The following is a 19,241-nucleotide window of genomic DNA, read 5'->3' on the forward strand; positions in this document are numbered from 1 at the left end:
AGGGGGTAAAAGACACTTCTGGCTGTGCCCTCCATGGGAGCCCTTCAGCTTGGCTGTGGACATTGGATTAAGTGCCTAGACAATCTCTTCTAATTTCATTTCCCACCTGTGACAAAGCCCAGCGAGGTCTACTACTTTTAAGGGAGAACAGCACTTCTAAGATTGGCATTATGATTAGTTTGAGCTTCCGATGCCTTGCTCCATGGAGTCAGACTTCACAAGCTCGTGCAGTGGGTTTCTTCACTGCAGCCTGGACCCTGCTGCTCGGTTCCTGAGCTGTGACTGATTCTCTGTGGGTTCTCACAGCACATCCAGAGGCTGCAGAGGAATGACCTCACTCGCATTCCTGAACTCCTGCCTGACCTCTGCATTCCGCGAAACCAACCTGAGGTGGGTTTGTGCCAGGGGAACACTTGAGAACGTTATTAGTCTATTAGTGCAAATACTTCAGAGGTCACTGAGTATGCCTGTACTCCTGTTATAATACCCTCTTCCTTAATGAAACAGTCACTGGAGCAATCTTGGTCAGAACCAAGCCTCTCCATATTCTATTTTTGAAACGATGCATGGATTTATTCCAACCTATTTCCTGGACCGGGGCTATGGCCGTCTTTGTTACCTTTGAATGAACATGTTTTCTTTCCATCACTACACAAACACCCGTTGATATTTACAATATTCTGAAACAGCCATTTCTGAACCACGAGCTGTGGCTTTCTTTAACCTTCCAGTCTTCTCATGACATGTATGTTAGAGATTATTTCTCTTCCAAATGAATACCTGTAACATATCTCCTGGCATCTGGTAAGATTTGGAAAGAGAAAGTAGTGTCATAATTAGCATTGCAAAAATTCCCATTCTCTTACTGTTTATTAAGCCAATGTTCTTGGAAAGGCCCTTACATTATAATTTATATGTGTATTTTATATGCACATTCTTGAAACTTTACTCACATTTCTCTGTGTAATTATAATGCATTAAAATGCTTCAGTCTGCATGTGGCTACTCTTCCGAAATTAATAGAACTGGCAAGGATAAATAAATGGTGAACAATTTAGATATAGAATTTTGAACATACATGGCCATCTTTTTTCCTTTTCCTTTTTCCCTGCTATTGTTTGGCCTGGAGCCTCAAAGATTTGAGGAAAGGAAAAAAAAATCTAAATTACAAAGTAGTTGATACCTTAGTTTTTCTCTTTTCCTTCTTTGTCCCTTTAGCATATAGACGTGGTTCAGGCCCCACTTCATTTATAAAGTGCTCGTGATCCCGCCCAAAGGCAGTCCTTGTAGAGGTACCTAAGAGGCAGAAAGACAGGCTCAGGGTAGAACCACTGCTGAAAAAAGGGACAAGGATGCCTTGCTTCCCAAAGGATGTCACCGACCACGGTGTGAGTAGCCTCCAAGGAAGCAAAGGCTCTCCAGTTCCAAGAAATAAGGACACACTAGTTAACTAGTCAACTGAACCTTAGCAGAAAGCTCTCCCCGATGGCTCGGTGGGTAAAGAACACGCCTGCCAAAGCAGGAGACCCAGATTTAATCCCTGGGTCAGGAAGAGCCCCTGGAGAAGCAAATGGCAACCCACGCCAGTGTCCTCGCCTGGAGCATCTCATGGACAAGGGAGGCTGGTGGGCTACAGTCCGTGTGTCACAAGGAGTCGGACACCACTTAGTGAGTAAAGAGCGGCAACGAGCCTTAGTAATCTGTCTTGCTTTTTCAATTCTTGATAAAGTCTAGAATGCACTGTACTTTAAGAAGCAAAAATTCTCTTCTCAAAAGAAAAAAAGCTATGTGTGACTGAAGTAGAAAAATGAACGGCTCCCTTCTTTGTCCAGGGAAGTCATTTCCTTCCCTGGAAAGATGCTGCTCCAGCAGAGAAAGCAAGAGTGTCGTGTTTCAACAGCACTAACTGGACTTCAGAAAGCAGGACTGACTACAGACACTCACCCCCTGCTCTAGACTCCAGCTCCACAGGACGCCGCGTCCCCTCCAGAGTGGGAGCAAGAGAGCATCCTCTTCTCCCTGCCTTGTCCGTCGTTTCTTCCTTTCCTCAACTGGCTAACTCTTCATCCATCTTTACATCTCAGACTAAACTTTATTCCTTCCCCATGGGCTTCACTAACTCGCAAGCAAAGCCAGGTTCCCTTACGTGCTTTTCTAGAACCACGAGGACCTGCAAGATCTTCCCTCTTGCCATGGTTTGTGCTTCTACTTGTGTGTGTTTGTGGTGGTTGGCTTGATGTCTGTCTTTCTAAGGAGGCTGGATGCTCTAAGAGGACAAGGATCGAGGCTGTTTTGCTCCTGATTAGGACCAAGGCAAACCAACCCCAAGGGCTTCCCAGGTGATGCAGTGGTGAAGAACCTGCCTGCCAGTGCAGGAGACATGAGAGACAAGGGTTCAATCCCTGGGTTGGGAAGATTCCCTGGAGGAGGGCATGGCAGCCCACTGCAGTGTTCCTGCCTGGAAAATTCCATGGACAGAGGAGCCTGGGTAGCTACGGACCATGGGGTCTCAAAGAGCAGGCACGACTGGGCATGTGCACGGAAGCACGACACGCAAGCCGACATGATGCCAACTGGTTCTCAGCAAAGATGCAGGGAGCCGCGGACAGAGTCAGGCCCTGGCAGGAGAAGTCCCATCACCCCCAGGGCTGCTGTTGGTCCTTCCCGCCTGCCTGCCTTCTTCACTTCCCCCCACGCTCTCTGGTAGGGAAGCTCCAAGGTGGTGAGAAAGGCCACCTCTAGGAAGCTTAACGTGTAGCTATGAAAGCCGATTCCTCCCAGAATGATTCAGGATTCAGACTGGAATCACCAAGATCATTCCTGTAATGTCTAGGAATTTCACCTCTGTTCCTGAATGAGATTTATTTTTCATTTTTTTTTATCAGTACCAAATACATATATTTTTATTTCTATTATGCCTATGTTAAAGATGCCAGACTTTCTAGGAGACGTTGGAAATTTTCTCTTCATCCCTATTATTTTTCATTTTTATTTTGCATCTTTCCTTCTTTCATTTTGATATCAAGAATGATTGGGAGTGGGGTCTTCATTTCTCACTTTCAAGAAGAGTTTGCAAAGTTCAAAACAAAGGGTTCCTTGAAAACTTGGAAGAATTTGCTTGTAAAATTGATGAAGACGGGTATTCTATGTGGGAAGATTTAAAATATTCATTCAATTTGTTTAATGCTGATAAGACTGTTCAGGTTTTCTAACTCAAATACAGATCATCTCCAGTTTTTAAAAGCCAATCGTGGTAGATTTCTAGGAATCTGCCCATTTTGTTTAAATTTTTAAAAGCATTTGAAGTCTGCCCTGCGGTGCACTTTGCAGCCCTGTTTTTGAGCATTTGTGACCCCCACCCCATCTATTCTGGATCATGTCACCAGATTGCTTTTGCTGTCTTTTCCAAGAACTGGTCGTTGACTTGACTGACCATCCCAATATTATCTTTCCTATTTTATTTCTCTCTGTTCTTACCTTTATCATTATTGCTTCTTTCTATATCCCAGTCTTTTGTTGCTTAGTTTTTTCTAGCATCTTAAATAAAAAGTTTAACATTAATATCTGGTTAACTTCTCTCCTGGTATATTTCTCTCAATTTCCTTGTGAGCCTCACCTGAACTGTCCCTCCATAGTTTGATGGGTGGTGTTTTTATTATTGCTTAGTTGTGTTCTTTTGATCTGTACTGATTTTTCTTAAATAGATATTTGAGATATAAATCAGAAGTTTTTCAATGTTTCGGTATTGGCAGTTTTCAATATTATTGTCCTCTCTTTGATGTACAACTTGACTGCATTACAATCAGAAAATGTGGCCTGGTTTTTGTTTTAATTCTTTGAGACTCATTTAGACTTATTTTCTGGCCCAGGGCATGATATTTATGTAAATGTTCCTTGCAGCAATGAAAATAATGGTATTCTCACACAGTTGAGTGGAGTTTTTATTATATGCCCATTAAATCCAGCTTGTTAATTGTGTTGTTTAAATCTTTCTATCTGTACTAAATATTTGCTGCCTGACCTGTCAATCTCTAACCAAGTTATGTGGCTAATATCCAAGCCTCTTAATGAATTTGCCTGCATTGCCATGTAATTCTATTTTTGTTTTTATATTTTGTGGCTATTTTATTACACCCATAAATATTTAGAATTTTTATGCCCTCGTAGGCAATTTAAACTTAAATCAAGATATAATGACCTCCTTCATCTGCAATGTTTTTCCCTTTTAGCCTTTTTTTCTGATGTTAATATTACTATGTCAGATTTCTTTTGGTCATTATTTGCCCTGCATACATTTTTCAATTAATTACCTGAGCGTTTCTGTTCTTATGCTTTAGGCATATCTCTTGCAAAGAGCACATAATCTGATTTCTAAAATTCCGTCTGGAAATCTCTTTACCTAGCAGATGTATTCCTTGTGGTTGCTAACATATCAGATTGGTTTCCACCATCTCATTTTGTCCTTTCTCTTTGTCACCCTGTTTTCGGCATTATTTCATTTTTCTGTTCTCATCTATTTTACAAATGTATATATACATATGTATATATGTATGCATATATGTATGCATATTTCATATATATGTATACATATGTATACATGTATGCATACTGAATTAAAATATAAGTCTAAAGTTAATTCAGTATATCAACTCTTCTCATGAACGACACAGAGGACTTAGCAAACTCTCATCCCACCCCCATCTGGCTTCCCTGCTCTTGGTGGCTGTGTGATCGCATAGCTTAATTTCATCCCATAAACTAGATGTTTCAATTACCGTTCCACAAGCCAATGATGGCTGGACTTTCCCACGGGCCCCGAGGTCACCTGCTGTCCAGGTTCTCCTCTGGAGATGAGATGCTTCATCTCTCTGAAATCGATTCCACCGCAATTTCTTTAGGAAGGATCAGGGGTTGTAAGTTCTTCAGTCTTCGTTTTTCTAAAAAGCCTTATTTCATTCTAGATCTCACGACATCATCTCCTCACAGGCAGAAACCCAGGCTGAAGTTCGTTCTTCTCATTCCTTTAAAGGTGCCATCCAAATTTATCCAAATTTGTTTTTCCAGCGTGCACCTTTGGTTTCGTTTCTTTTCATCAGCTCTGACAAATTCCCTGTTATTAATTCTTCTTTCTTAACCTCCCTGGATTCTGTTTTCTTGGTCATTTTATACATGTGTCCGATCCTTATGGTATGTGAAGTCTTTGTGAATTGAGAAGAGTCACTTGTGGCTTGTTTATTTTCCCTCATACAGACCTGTGTCTGTAAGGTGTGGTGATTTGTTTTCTGTTGTGAGTAATATCTGTCCAATATCTGGCTTCCCAGAGGGCTCAGGAGTAAAGCATTTGCCTGTCAATGCAGGAGCTGGAAGGAGACCTGGGTTTGATCCCTGGAGATCCCTGGAGAAGGGAATGGACACCCACTCCAGTGTTCTTGCTGAGATAATCCCATGGACAGAGGAGCCTGGTGGGCTACAGTCCATGGGGTTGCAAAGAGTCAGACATGACTGAGTGACTGAGCACACAGTATGTGTCCAAATGGATATGTGGATCTCCCTGGGGTCCAGAATTAGGAATTACTTTCCCCTTAGAGGATCTGCCTTAAATCTACTGGACTTCACTGGAGATGCTCACGCACTGCCTGGGGTGGGGTTCCTTGAGCACAAGGCGGTGAGCAGCATGGTGGAGCTCCAGGTCCACGAGAGGCCGCGCTCAGGACCCCGCGTCCTCAGAGGAGACGACTTTTCCCTTCGGAAAGGGACAGAGGTTGTCTCGGTTTCCTCGCAGGCAGGCGGTTTGTTTTCGGTCATCATTTCTCTGAAGCTATATATAGTTCCTTCAATTGTCCTAGTTTCATGCAGGAGGCTTGACTTCAACTACAGGATTTTGCGAGCATACCCAAGGCCCCCAAAGGCCACATCTATCTGCAAAATGATGCTGCCAAAGTTCTCATTTGTGCCCAAACTTTGACATATCAGCTTTTATGCTTGCCTTCACCCGGTTCTGGTGTCACTTTGTTCATATTTTTTCTAGCCCTTAGAGGGGCTTTCTTGGTTGCTAAGTTGAAAAAGAATCTGCTTGTAATGCAGGAGACCTGGGTTTGATCCCTGGGTCAGGAAGATCCCCTGGAGAAGGGAATGGCAACCCACTCCAGTATTCTTGCCTGGAGAAGCCCATGGACAGAGGAGCCTGGCGGGCTACAGTTCATGGAGTCATAAAAGAGTCAGACACGACTGAGTGACCAACACTTTCACTTTCAGAGAATTCTGAGGTGATGTGTATATGTGTGTGTATTTTACTCAGTTTGAGGACATTTTGGAAAACCTGATCCATCCCATCCCATCAGTTGATCTCCCTGCAAACCTCTGCTCTTCCAGAAAAGAGAGGTTTTGACGGTCAGATTCCCTTCAGCTCCTCATTCCTATAGAATGAATGAAACCCAGGTGGTTCTGAACACAACAGGATGTGTGTGCTCAAAGCAGAGACTGGGTTAAGAGAACTGGGAAAAAATCTCTTCACTTTAGTTCTCTCTCTCCATTTCCCTCTACTGAGTGAGGGTCGAGGGCATCGAGGCACGTCATCATTACTGGCCTATCCAAGGACCCTCCTGTTTTATTCCATTTCATCATTTTCCTCTTCATCTATGCCACGACCCTTTCCATACCAGGCACCCATTCAGATGTATTTATTCGAAGTCCTCAGATACAAATGTGCCCTTGAAAGAGGTACCATGTAAATGGGATCTTCAGCCGCCCAAACAATCTTGGGCTACAGTCCCTGCTGTGTTTTTCCACTTGGTGCTGCGTTTTCAAGATCTCTCCATGTTGCTAAATGTTGCTTGATGATCCTTTTCCTCTAAGAAGTCTACTGATGCTTTATTTCATGTTCAAATGATTGCTGAGAATAAGAGGAAAGATGGCAGGTGGAACTCTACAATGAAGGCACTAGATGGTGACGCGGGATGAAACATACAGAGCTGAAACCTTGGACATGAATCTCCTCCTTAAGTGTTGCAATTTCCTCCCTCAGCAAACTGCAGCTCCATTCTTCTCTCCTCTCTACCAAACACATGTTGTCTTCTTGACACTGAGCAAAGTTCACCCTTGTAAAGGCTGGAAATCCAAACAGTGTCTCGCAGCCTGCAGGGCTGGCCCCCTCTGAGGGCTCCAGGGAAGAGGAAGTTTCCATATCTTTTCTAACTCCCAGAGACTGCTGTGTTCCTGGGCTCATGCCGTTTTCCTCCTTCTTCAAGGACCCCGACAATCAGTTTCTGACGGTGCATCTTGAGATGCTGAGTCTCCCGTCTCCCTCTTTCTCCATAAGGACCCCGTGGTCACCTTGAGCCCAAGCAGATAACCTGGTTGTCGCTGTTTAGCCACTCAGTCGTGTCTGGCTCTTGGTGACCCCATAGACTGCAGCCACCAGGCTCCTCTGTCCATGGGAATCTCCATGCAAGAATACTGGAGTGGGTGGCCATTTCCTTCTCCAGGGGATCTTCCCAACCCAAAGGTCAAACCTGGGTGTCCTGCATTGCAGGCAGATTCCTCACCACCTGAGCCACCAGGGAAGCTGCTGAGTTGATCCATAATGTTGTGCTAGCTTCAGGAGTAGAGCAAAGCAATCCAGTTACACACGTACATATATCCATTCTTTACCACTGAGCCACCTTGGAAGCCAGGTAACCCAGTACCATCTCCCTGTCCTGAACTACACACATCGGCAGACACCCTCTGGCCATGTGAAGTGTCATAGTCTGGGGACCTGGGGCTGGGGCCATTGTGGAGGCAGGGAGGGCACCACCTTGCCGGCGGCCACCAGAGGCAGGAAGCCAAAGCAATGGGGTCCCCTTGGGAACGCAGGGGCTTCTCCTGCTTGGACAAGGACTGCAGGCTCCTCGTGCTGGTCCAGCAGGCCTGGGGAGGGGAGCGCGTCTCAGGATCCATGAGAAACGACGCAGCGACAACGACAAAAAACAGAGCCCTGGGTGGATGGTGATTGGAAGCGGGAGTTTGGGGAAGAGCACTTGGGGGCCAAACAGGGACTGTGAGCCACCAGCATCCACTCCAGAGCGAGAAGCGCCCAGCACCGCGCGAGAAGAGGTTACCTGTGAGTATTCAGGGCTTAGTATTCCCCAGAAGACACTGAACAGGCCTTGCTGAAAAAAAAATCATTGTTTCCTATTCCTGAGTACTTCTCACCCCACTGGAGCTCAAAAGTCCTTTGCTCTCTCCTCTCTTGTTGGGTTGCAGCCCAACTCTCCGCTACAGGAAGCTTGTCTAGCAGAGGGGGCACCCAGCCCTAGTCCCCCCAGAACCCGGGACCCGGAGGCCAGACGTGCGTCTCAGAGAGCCCTGGGCTGGGCTGGGCTGGGCTGGTGAGAGAGCTGGGACCCAAGGGGAGGTGAAGGGTGGTCTTTCTGGCCCACGAGCGCCTGCAGGGTGGAGTCAGCCCAGCCTTCCGAGACCTGTGTGTCATCCTGGAGGCACAGCCCCATGGCAGGATGCTTGCTGACTGGCGGGGCACTGGGACCCTTCAGGCTCCTTTCCAGGATGTCTTTTGAGTCTCTGCTGCTGCTGCTGCTAAGTCACTTCAGTCGTGCCCGACTCTTGCAACCCCATAGACAGCAGCCCACCAGGCTCCCCCATCCCTGGGATTCTCCAGGCAAGAATACTGGAGTGGGTTGCCATTTCCTTCTCCAATGCATGGAAGTGAAAAGTGAAAGTGAAGTTCCTCAGCCGTGTCCGACTCTAGCGACCCCATGGACTGCAGCCCACCAGGCTCCTCCATCCATGGGATTCTCTAGGCCAGAGCACTGGCGTGGGTGCCACTGCCTTCTCCGCCTGAGTCTCTACGTCTCGTCAAAACCCTCTCCAGTCCTCTCTCAGGTGCCGCCTTAACTCTGCCGTCCGTTCCCCTTCCTCCTGGCTTTCTGTCTGCAAGGAGCCAGGAAAATAGTGTTTTGTCAATGTAAGCTGCCTTTCTTTGGAGGAAGCATATGATTGTTGAGAGGGATCGATTAAACAGAATGCAAAAAGGGTACCCTAAGGATAACAAACTCCGATCACGGCACCTGGCCCCATCACTTCACGGCAAATAGAAGGGGAAAAATGGAAGAAATGACAGATTTAATTTTCTTAGGCTCTAAAATCACCACGGATGGTGACTGCAGCCATGAAATTAAAAGACACTTGCTCCTTGGAAGGGAAGCTATGACCAACCTAGACAGCATATTAAAAAGCAGAGACATCACTTTGCCAACAAAGGTCTATCTAGCTCAAGCTATGATTTTCCCATTGGTCATGTATGGATGTGAGAGTTGGACTATAAAGAAAGCTGAGCACTGAAGAATTGATGCTTTCAAATTGTGGTACTGGAGAAGACTCTTGAGAGACCCTTGGACGGCAAGGAGATTAAACTAGTCAATCTTAAAGGAAATTAGCCCTGAATATTCATTGAAGGACTGATGCTGAAGCTCCAATACTTTGGCCACCTGAAGTGAAAAGCTGGTTTAAGGGAAAAGACCCTGATGCTGGGAAAGATTGAAGGCAGGAGAAGGGGACCACAGAGGATGGGATGGTTGGATGGCATCAAAGACTCAGTAGACATGAATTTGAGTAGGCTCTGGGAGATCATGGAGGACAGAGAGGTCTGGAATGTTACAGTCCAAGGGATCACAAAGAGTTGGACACAACTTGGCGACTGAACGACAGCAGCACTGGGAGGTGGACCAGTGTCCTGGGCTGTCACAACAAAGTGCCACCCAGTGGCTGGCTGAAAGCAACTGAAGCACGTCTTCTCACAGATTCAAGTGCCCACAGAGCCGCCCTCCCACAGACCCTAGGTGGACTCCCGCCTCATCTCTCGCAGCTGCTGGTGGAGGCCGCTGAGCCTCAGGGCCCTCGGTTCCCAGCTGCCTCCCTCCAAGCTCCGCCTCCATCATCACATGACCTTCCTGTGGATCTGTCTCCACGTGGCTTTTCTCCTCCCAGAAGGGCACCGCCATGCTGGATTAAGGCCTCTTCTGCTGACCCCCTCTTAACCTGATTACATCTGCAAAGACTCTATGTCCACATTAGTTCACGTTCACAGGTCCTGGGGGTTAGAATTACAACACACCTCTTTGGTAACGTTAACTCAATAATGTGTGCATGCTCATCATGTCCGACTCTTTGAGACACCATGACTGTAGCCCACCAGGCCCCTCTGTCCATGGGATTCTCTAGGCAAGAATACTGGAGTGGGCTGCCCTGCCCTCCTCCAGGGGATCTTTCCAGCCCCAGGACCCATAATAGGAGGCTACAAAGCCTTCCAAGTATAGCAGTACACGAAGAGTATTGATTCATTGATCTTGCACACATGTGCATGCCTATGACATACAGGTTTAGGCTCTACTGGGAATTCAACTGGGAGTAAAATCAGTATCTCCCTTGTGGGAATTCCAGCCTCACAGGAGAGGCACACACATAAGCACATGTGTTTGTGTGTGACTTTGTTAATACAACCAGTTGAGTCCTTATTACCATTCAATCCAGGGAGACACAAGTTGAGAAAAGTCTCCCAAGTTGGAGTCAGTTCAGTCTTCTTGCAAAGAGACTAGAGTTCACAGCCATTGGGGGTGTAAGAGATGGTGAGTCATCCAGGTGGGAGGGACTGGAGTTCACCAGGCAGGAAGGACTGTGGACACAGTGAGTGGACGGCACGGCCAGGAGAGGGGCTGAGAGGACCCTGGGGTCAGAAGAGACCAGGAGGCTGAGCTGTGCCCACTGTGGGTTTCATGTGGCTCCTGTTGAGCCATGCCAGAGTACCTGAGCCCTCAGCAGAGCACGCAGACCCAAGGTCTCCTGAGTTTCAAGTTGGTCCTCGAGTCAGTGCTATGAAACCTTGCTCATTCACCTCACTGATTCTAAAATCACTGGGAGGCTGCAGAAAGCCAGGGTGGGAAAAGAGACACACTTTTGGACACCTTCAGAGCCACCTGTCTTGGGTGGCAGTGTCGACACGCACCTCTGCTCTTGGCTCAGGGAGCGTTATCTGCCTCCTTTCTGAGCCCCCCGGAGATGCACACCCACCAGGCATTTTCTTTCTTCTATATCCATCCCAGAACCCTTCAGTGATACGAAGCTTAAACTTGATAGCACCACAGTCATTCTCTGCTTTACTTCTGGGAAGGCCAGCGTGGATACATCATCCTACACCTGTAACCCCAGGACAGCAGACGGTGGAAGCCAGACCATCCACATGGCACTGGATTCTGGATGTAAAGCCGCATGTTGGGGTCTCCTGGCTGCTTTTTCTTTCCCCATCAGAGTACGCCCCAGGTGTATGTCCCAACGGAATGAAACTGATCTGCCTCTAAAATTGATCAGTTTCTCAGCCTGGTTACTCACTTACCTATCCCAAAAGACTACCTCTTCACTAGGGAAATCCAACTCACAGCCTTGACCATGCTGAGCCCTGCTCCCCTGCCTCAGCAAGCCCGGAGTCGGGCTCTAGGTGTCGAGTGTGCTGGACTAGAGGACCGTGAGCTGGGAAGTGGGAGACAGACTGATCCCACCCACCTCTCGCCTACAGTTTCACCTTTTCCCACTGAGTCACCGTCATGTTCCACTTCCCACAGCATCACCTCTGCTCTCCCAACGTGAATCATCAGAGCTTGACTCAAGCACTGTCTCTCACACAGAAGCACATCCTGCATCCACGTGGCTGCAGAGCTGCCAGGGAGTTGCACACACCCCCAGTGATCAAAGGATCCCTCAGGAAAAGGCATGGGGCCCCACAAAACTGGCCTGCCTGGCTCCCCATTTGAGTCTCCCAAACATTTCTAAATCCTGTGGCTACAGTGAGCATCAAAGAAGCCTTTCAACTTCTTCATACTCTTGAAAAGCGTCTTCACTCATCTCTGTCTTCAATTATCCTCTCTGTGTGCAGATCGGTATGCATTGGACAGAAATGTCCCAAGTGTCGGCCCCAGTTAGAGCCAGCAGAGCAGGGACTCCACCAAAATCCAAAGCATCGCACTTGATCTTCAAGCAGCCTTGAAGCTGGTTGCTACCACCTGTGTGTTACCTCACCTGGCAGGACGCGAGGGAAGAAGCCAGCACTCCTGATATTTGGAAAGTCGGTGACATTTGAGTTTATGTTGCATTTGCATTTTTCAAACCTATGCTTTTTTCTTTTCACGTGTGCCTTGAAATACCTTAACCAAATCATGTTTATGTCGCTCCTTATCTTTCTTCCTCCCTTCCTGCCGTCCTGCCCTCCTTTTTGCATTTTCCTGGGTATGTGTTTTGCATTTACCTGTTTTTAGACTTCGTGGGCTATGATTGGAGTTTAGCTATTTGTATATATCATCTGAGAGTGTTTCTCTTTCAATAAGGTATTTCAGATCCACTTTCATTATTTTTTATCAAAGGGGTAATGCCAGTGTATCAGTTGTCTAGCTCCCTGCTTCCTTCCTTACACTCATCTTCCTTTGCTGTCCATCATCATCCCCATCTTTGCATTTTTCAGGTCAGGGAGAATCCTTGCACCTCCTCAAACACCTCACCTTCTGCATAGCCCTCTGCCTTCCACATCCCACTCCACATCGTCCATCACTGTCCTCTCTGGGTGAACGCCTACTCACCGTTGAGTCTCATCTCCAGTGATTTTGCCCTGCTAGAGCACTCTGAGCCATCTGCTCCTGGCAGGTTATCATCTTTCCTGGTCTCATATAATGACACACTGTATCCAGCTTCTTTTCAAGAGGGACTCCATGAAGTTAGGGATTATCCATAAGCAAGCACTTTGTATGGTTCCCAGGACAAAGTGGACCCAATAAGTATTAGTAGAAGCATTGAATGATCAGTTAATTAGCCAGGGAGCCCAACTAGCTCAAAGATTGCAGAAGATTCTAGAGGATATTGGCAGCTTCTGCAGTGAGAGCCTCATCTGTGTTTATCCTCAGGCTCCTTTCGTGCCTGAAATCAGCTGGTGTCACTGAGCTCAAGCCAGCCCCCAGGGAATGCAGTCCCGCTGTTTCAGCAGATCATCTTTGCAGCTGTGGGTCAGGCGGGGAGCTCTGTCAACATCTCTAAACCCTTTGTGTTCTGGCTCTGGGTTCAGCTGTCAGGGTTCACCTCTGCCCCCAAGTTGTCATCCACCAGGTGAAGAGGAACAGCAAGGACCCCCCCGACCCACTCCCCTGAGATGCTGGAAAATCTACACCTTTAGACGCCCCTACAAATCAAGTCACACCATCAGAGGGCTCTCTCCCTGGACCACAGTGCTCTGGCTTTTTGCAGAACAGCACTGATGGACGTTTTAAGATCCACCCTCCTAAAGTTTGTCATGAAAGCTCTTTAATGGGTAAGTCCCCGTCATATGACACAGCATTTTTGAGGACCCACAGGATAAATTACCCTTGTGTATAAAAACCAGAAGAGGTGCCCCACCAGCCCAGATGTTCACCTGTTGCTGTTTACTAGAGCAACCCAGACTGGTATTCCTGCCTGGAGAAGCCCATGGACAGAGGAGCCTGGAGGGCTACAGTCTGTGGGGTCGCCAAGAGTCAGACACAACTGAGTGACCTTCACTCACTCACTCACTCACTCACTCTTAGCACACTGAACATGACATATTTGTGACTGACTTGCAGCTGGGACCGTGGAGTGAAATGGGCAGGCTTCCTCCAGCCTCAGCAGCTTTCTCATCTCCCATCAGTTCCCTATTCCAGAACTGAGCTCTCCTTCCTCTGATAGAAACAGCAAACGACCTTCTCGTAGGCCAGGGATGCTCCCAAGGAAATTTCACCCCTCTTTGGACAAACACAACAACACCCTGAGGTTGTCATTCTCACACTTATTTTTTCACATGAGAACTTTGAAACTCAGATGGGAAGATCAGGGCTCTGAGAAGTCGCTTAGTTTGTCCAAGGTCGCACACTGGCCAGGGGCAACCCAGAATCTTGACTGAGAGCATTGTCTCCGCGGCTGTATTTCCTCCGTACGACATTCTACGTAGACTCTTTCCATCGTAATAAATATGGACAGCTTGTGAATCTGCTTTAGGACTGTTGTGAAGTTAAATGAGACAGTAACTGTGAAAGGCTGACGTTCGGTGTCTAAAACAATGTAAGCTCTCAATAGACATTCATTGTTGATAATTTATATTGGCCACAGTTGATTCGTGCTGTGTTAGTTTCACACGTGCAGAACAATAATTCAGTTATATCTGTACATGTATCTATTCTCTTTCAAATTTTTTTCCCATTTAGGTTAATTCCCTGTGCTATACAGGAGGTCCTTGCTGGTTATCTATTTTAAATATAACAGTATATGCATATCAACCCCAAACTATAGAAATTTTTTTGAAAGACAAACACGGGATTTGAATCTAGGACTTTGGATTTTGAATTCAATACTTCTTCATTAAACCAGGCTTCCTGATGGCTCAGGTGGTAAAGTGTCTGCCTGCAATACGGGAGACCTGGGTTCGATCCCTGGGTTGGGAAGATCCCCTGGAGAAGGAAATGGCAACCCACTCCAGTACTCTTGCCTGGAAAATCCCATGGATGGTAGGCTACAGTCCATGGGGTCGCAAAGAGTCGGACACAACTGAGTGATTTCACTTTTCATTAAACCATGTTCCCAGTCTAGAGATGATCAAGAGATTTGTGACCCAGATGGAGAAGACCCAAAGTGGGTGACAAGGCATGAAACCAAAAGCCACGTCAGTCGAATCAACCTGTACACACAGACAGAGCTTCTGATCCGTGGCTTGTCGTGTGAGCCACAGCTGAAAACAGGAAAAATGCCTCCCCTCCCACGGGCACCGCCTCCAGTCTGATATTACAGCAGCGACTGGACTAGTAGCCCATAGACAAAGGGCACTTGGCTGTAGAAAAACATAGACCTGAGCCTCACTGATTACACACCACATGTCAGTCCAGCAAGAGCAGGTCTTTAAAAAAGCCTTCAAAATAATTTGAACCTACAAGAGGGAAGAGAATAGACCAGGCCGGACGAACTCATTGAAGTCCATGGTTACCCAGAAGAAAGACGTGTTGGCTCCGACAAGCTGTAACTGAGACGCAGTCAGCCTCTCGCATCAGTGGCTTGTGGCTAACTGGAGCTCTGTGTTCTAACAAGCCCTTTTTCGTTTGTTTGTTTGTTTGTTTTTCAGCATAGTCACTGTAACTACGACAAACCCTAGCAAATTCTTGTTATGTTCGAGCTGAGTGGAGAAGTTTTGTGAAACTTTACCCATCAGTGATGATTGCTGCAGCCCAGATTACGGGCAAATGTCAGAATGTGTGCAGTCTTTGGCCTGGGGATGACATTTGCCTTCATTTGCCTGTCGAGTCATCTTCAGTAACTTCAAGTCCTCCCCTGCCCCTCCCGTAAATAACCCAGTAAAAGCCAGGTGTCGAGAAGCCGCTGTTATATTTGTGGATGGCCTCCCAGCACTGCAGTTGTTCTAATAATTCCAAGATCTGAGCTCTGCAAAGCGGTTCTCACTGGGAATAAAACATTTGCTTCAGGAGCTTCTAAAGGTGAGGGCAAAACAGTTTGTATTTGTTTAAACCCTAATGTCATCCATAATTAATGGGATGGCCCTGGTTCAGTAGAGCTTGAAACCACTGTGTATTTGAAGCTGGGTTTCTAGCTCCTGAGACTAGAAATACATTTACCCTTAAGCTTCTGTTTTATTTTTTCATGGAAACGATGATTTTCAGTGACTGAACATTCGGTATCTTTTCACTATGTTTTTGATGAGCGCTTTTTGCTCTCAAGCGGTAAGAACAAGGCCAGTCTACTTTTAAACAGTGGCCCTGAAACTTTGGGTGTCCACGTGGGTCACCATCGGTCCTTCTGATGTCTTTCCTCCAGCCCATCATTTGAACTCTTGACATAGTTTTTAAAAAGATTTTAAAAATAACAGTTGAAAAACCTTTTTTTCTAATTTGATATACATTCAAAACATAAAAGCTTCCATTTTGTAAGTCAGTGTTCAGAAAAGAAATTATGGTTCATTGCTTATTGCTGAAAGTCACTCTTCAATAAAGTGAAAATGAAGTTGCTCAGTCGTCTCCAACTCTTTGTGACCCCACGGGCTGTCGCCTACTAGGCTCCTCCGTCCATGGGATTTTCCAGGCAAGAGAACTGGAGTGGATTGCTATTTCCTTCTCCAGGGGATCTTCCCAACCCAGGGATTGAACCCAGGTCTCCCACACTGCAGACAGACACTTTATCGTCTGACCACCAGGGAAGCCATATATTCTTCAATAAATGTACATCTAAATGCCTGATGCTACATCCATACAGAAGGGCTCCTGCATTTCCCTTAAGTGATCAGGTCCCTGCGTAGCCAGAGAACCTGTGTATCCCAGGGAACATGGGAGTGGCAACTTTCTCGTTCATTTGATCACTGAGCTCTTCAAACACTTGCTCTTATCTACAGCAGAGCCATCATGGCCAGCAGTCTGCGTGTTCCGGGGTGTGTGAGATTTGTAGGTAGGAAATAAAGAGGAATAATTATCATGGGATCATTTTTTTGGATCCTTACTTTATACAGACTCTCTTTCCTTTAGCTTGAAACAGCATCCCCACTGCCCCTGAGACTTTACCTCTCTTCACGTTTGTCACCTCCCACTCTATCACAGAGAGTCAGACACACCCATTCCGACTGGACTGGGGTCAGGGCGGGACCAAAAATCCTCTGGGCACTGAACAAAGGGGCATGAAAAACAACCACAGTCCTTCGAGGACAAGCCCAGAAAGCTTAGACAAGGGTCACCGAGAGCCCCAGTGCTCACAGCACGTAGGCGACAACCTCAGGGCAGTTCCATCGCTCTGTGTCTGTCTCCCAAGGATGGCGCTCAGAATGGACACGGTTGCCATGGGGACACGCTCAGCTAACGCAAAAGACCAAGTCAGCCTTTTTCTAGGAAAAATTAAGTCTACTTTAGCAAATCAGGTTGACCTTGAGAGCTGGCTGTTTCAATTAGATCATGTGATAATCATTTTACATAAATGCGACTAGAAAAATCTTCCACTCCAAGGTGTGAACAAAAATGCATTTAGAACAAGTAGACCTCCACACACATTGTAAGGGATAGCTCTTCCTGGCAACAGCACGTGAGAAAGTTCTCATTTTCTTCTTAGATGTGTGAGGAGGTACATCCATAGCTTTTCCAAATTATTTTAGAGGCTGTGGGAGAAATATTTGCAGATCATAGGAGGGCTGATCCCCCCTCCCAAATGCTATCTCAATTTTCCTTCCACACAAAACACTCAAAGCTATGGTTTTTCTGATAGTTATGTACTGATATGAGAGTTGGACCATAACGAAGGCTGAGGACCAAAGAATTGATGCTTCTGAACGATGGTGTTGGAGAAGACTCTTGAGAGTCCCTTGGAGTGCAAGGAGATCCAACCAGTCCATCCTAAAGGAAATCAGTCCCGGGTGTTCATTGAAAGGACTGATGCTGAAGCTGAAGCTCCAATACTTTGGCCACCTGATGCAAAGAACTGACTCATTGGAAAAGACCCTGATGCTGGGAAAGATTGAAGGTGGGAGGAGAAGGGGACAACAGAGGATGAGATGGTTGGATGGCATCACTGACTCAATGGACATGAGTTTGAGCAAGCTGCAGGAGACAGTGAAGGACAGGGAGGCCTGGCGTGCTGCAGTCCACGGGGCTGCGAAGAGTCAGACACAACTAAGCCACTGAACAACTGCTGGGAGCGAGCTCCGCCCGTGGCAAAGGTCATGAGGAAGGAGGCTTGGCATACGCAAAGGCGGGATCGAGCCTCAGGAGTTCCCCTGGAAATTCTCGAGCATTTACCCCCCAAACCAGAGTCTGCCTACTTTCTGCTTTGTGCTCTCACCTACACCTCTGACTTTAGGGGGGGCTGTCCCCCACTACCTCTCTCTGAAAAAAGAGTTAGCTTACAGCTCCAGTTAATAATTCCTGGATGTGACAGTGTTTCAACCTACAAACTCCTTTGGAAGTCCTCTAGCCTGCCTGAATAGGTTTTTCCAGCCACATGTGATTGTTCAGAGCCTCCCAACTGTGAGAGGCAGGAGATGTTCTAAACTGTCTAAACACAGATTCTTTTGAGTAGTTAAAAGATTGATTAGAAAGTGTATTGGTGAAGGGATTTTCACTTGTTGGGCCAATGTTTGCTGCTAAGTTTCCATATCCCTTACCTGCTGTGTCCCTGGCAGTGTATTGATTAATATAATTGGTGTAAGTAGTAGCTTTAATGTTTGCAACCTGGGACCCTTGAGTTAATTCTTTTTCTTGTTATAGCCCACCACACCTTTGCTCTGTAGGAATGCAACTTTATCTAATGCTTTTGGAGGGTGGCTCCTGACCAATCACCTTCAGAGAAAAATAAGTTTTCTGAAGAAAGGGTCTTAAAATGTTAACAGGCCTCCGGGCCAGAAGATGATGCAAATCACCTAAGCTTTTGCATATGATAAGTTTGCAGGAAGAAAGCCTGGTTTGCTGCCTGACTCTACCCCTTCCCCCATTATCCTCTATGCATAACTTAAGGTATAAAAACTACTTTGGAAAATAAAGTGCGGGCCTTGTTCACCGAAACTTGGTCTCCCCATGTCGTTCTTTCTCTTAAACTTCTGGCTGAATTATTCAGCCTCTTTTCTCCACTGAATTTCCTCACTGAGCTATCCTTATTTCAGCCTCTTTTCTCCACTGAATTTCCTCACTGAGCTATCCTTATTCTATTACTCTTTATATCCTTAATTAACGTTTAATTAAGCAGTTGTTTCCTGATCCTCGCCGACGCCGTCCCCGCTTCGAATACCCTGGATCAGCCGGGGCTGGACCCCGGCAGACAATAATCAAAGAAGACAGAGTGCGGCCTTCCCCCAGCGCGTGGAGAAGGCGTGTCGCGGCTTCTGTGGCTGCTTGACGGTGACGATCTGAAATGTGGGATGTGGCCTCTGAGGGGCTCTGGTGGTAACATCCTGGGGTGAAGCCCCGGTCCTCCCTGCTTCCGGGCCGCTCGCACCCCACACCCGACCGGTCAGAGCAGCCGGGGCTGCTCACACGTGCTCCTGTCCGGTCCAGCGTCCTCAGCCGGGAGCCGGTGTGACTCCTTCAGGAGGGACGCTGCTTTGCCCACTGCTGTGTCCTTACCGCCATTCGAGTCGTGGTTTTAAATTCTATTTTACTGAAGTTTAGTTACATTCCTTTCTGCTGTACAGCCAAGTGATTTGGTTATACATAGATCCATTC

The sequence above is a fragment of the Bos taurus genome, chromosome 12, assembly GCF_002263795.3.
Source record: "Bos taurus isolate L1 Dominette 01449 registration number 42190680 breed Hereford chromosome 12, ARS-UCD2.0, whole genome shotgun sequence".
Taxonomy (NCBI): Eukaryota; Metazoa; Chordata; class Mammalia; order Artiodactyla; family Bovidae; genus Bos; species Bos taurus.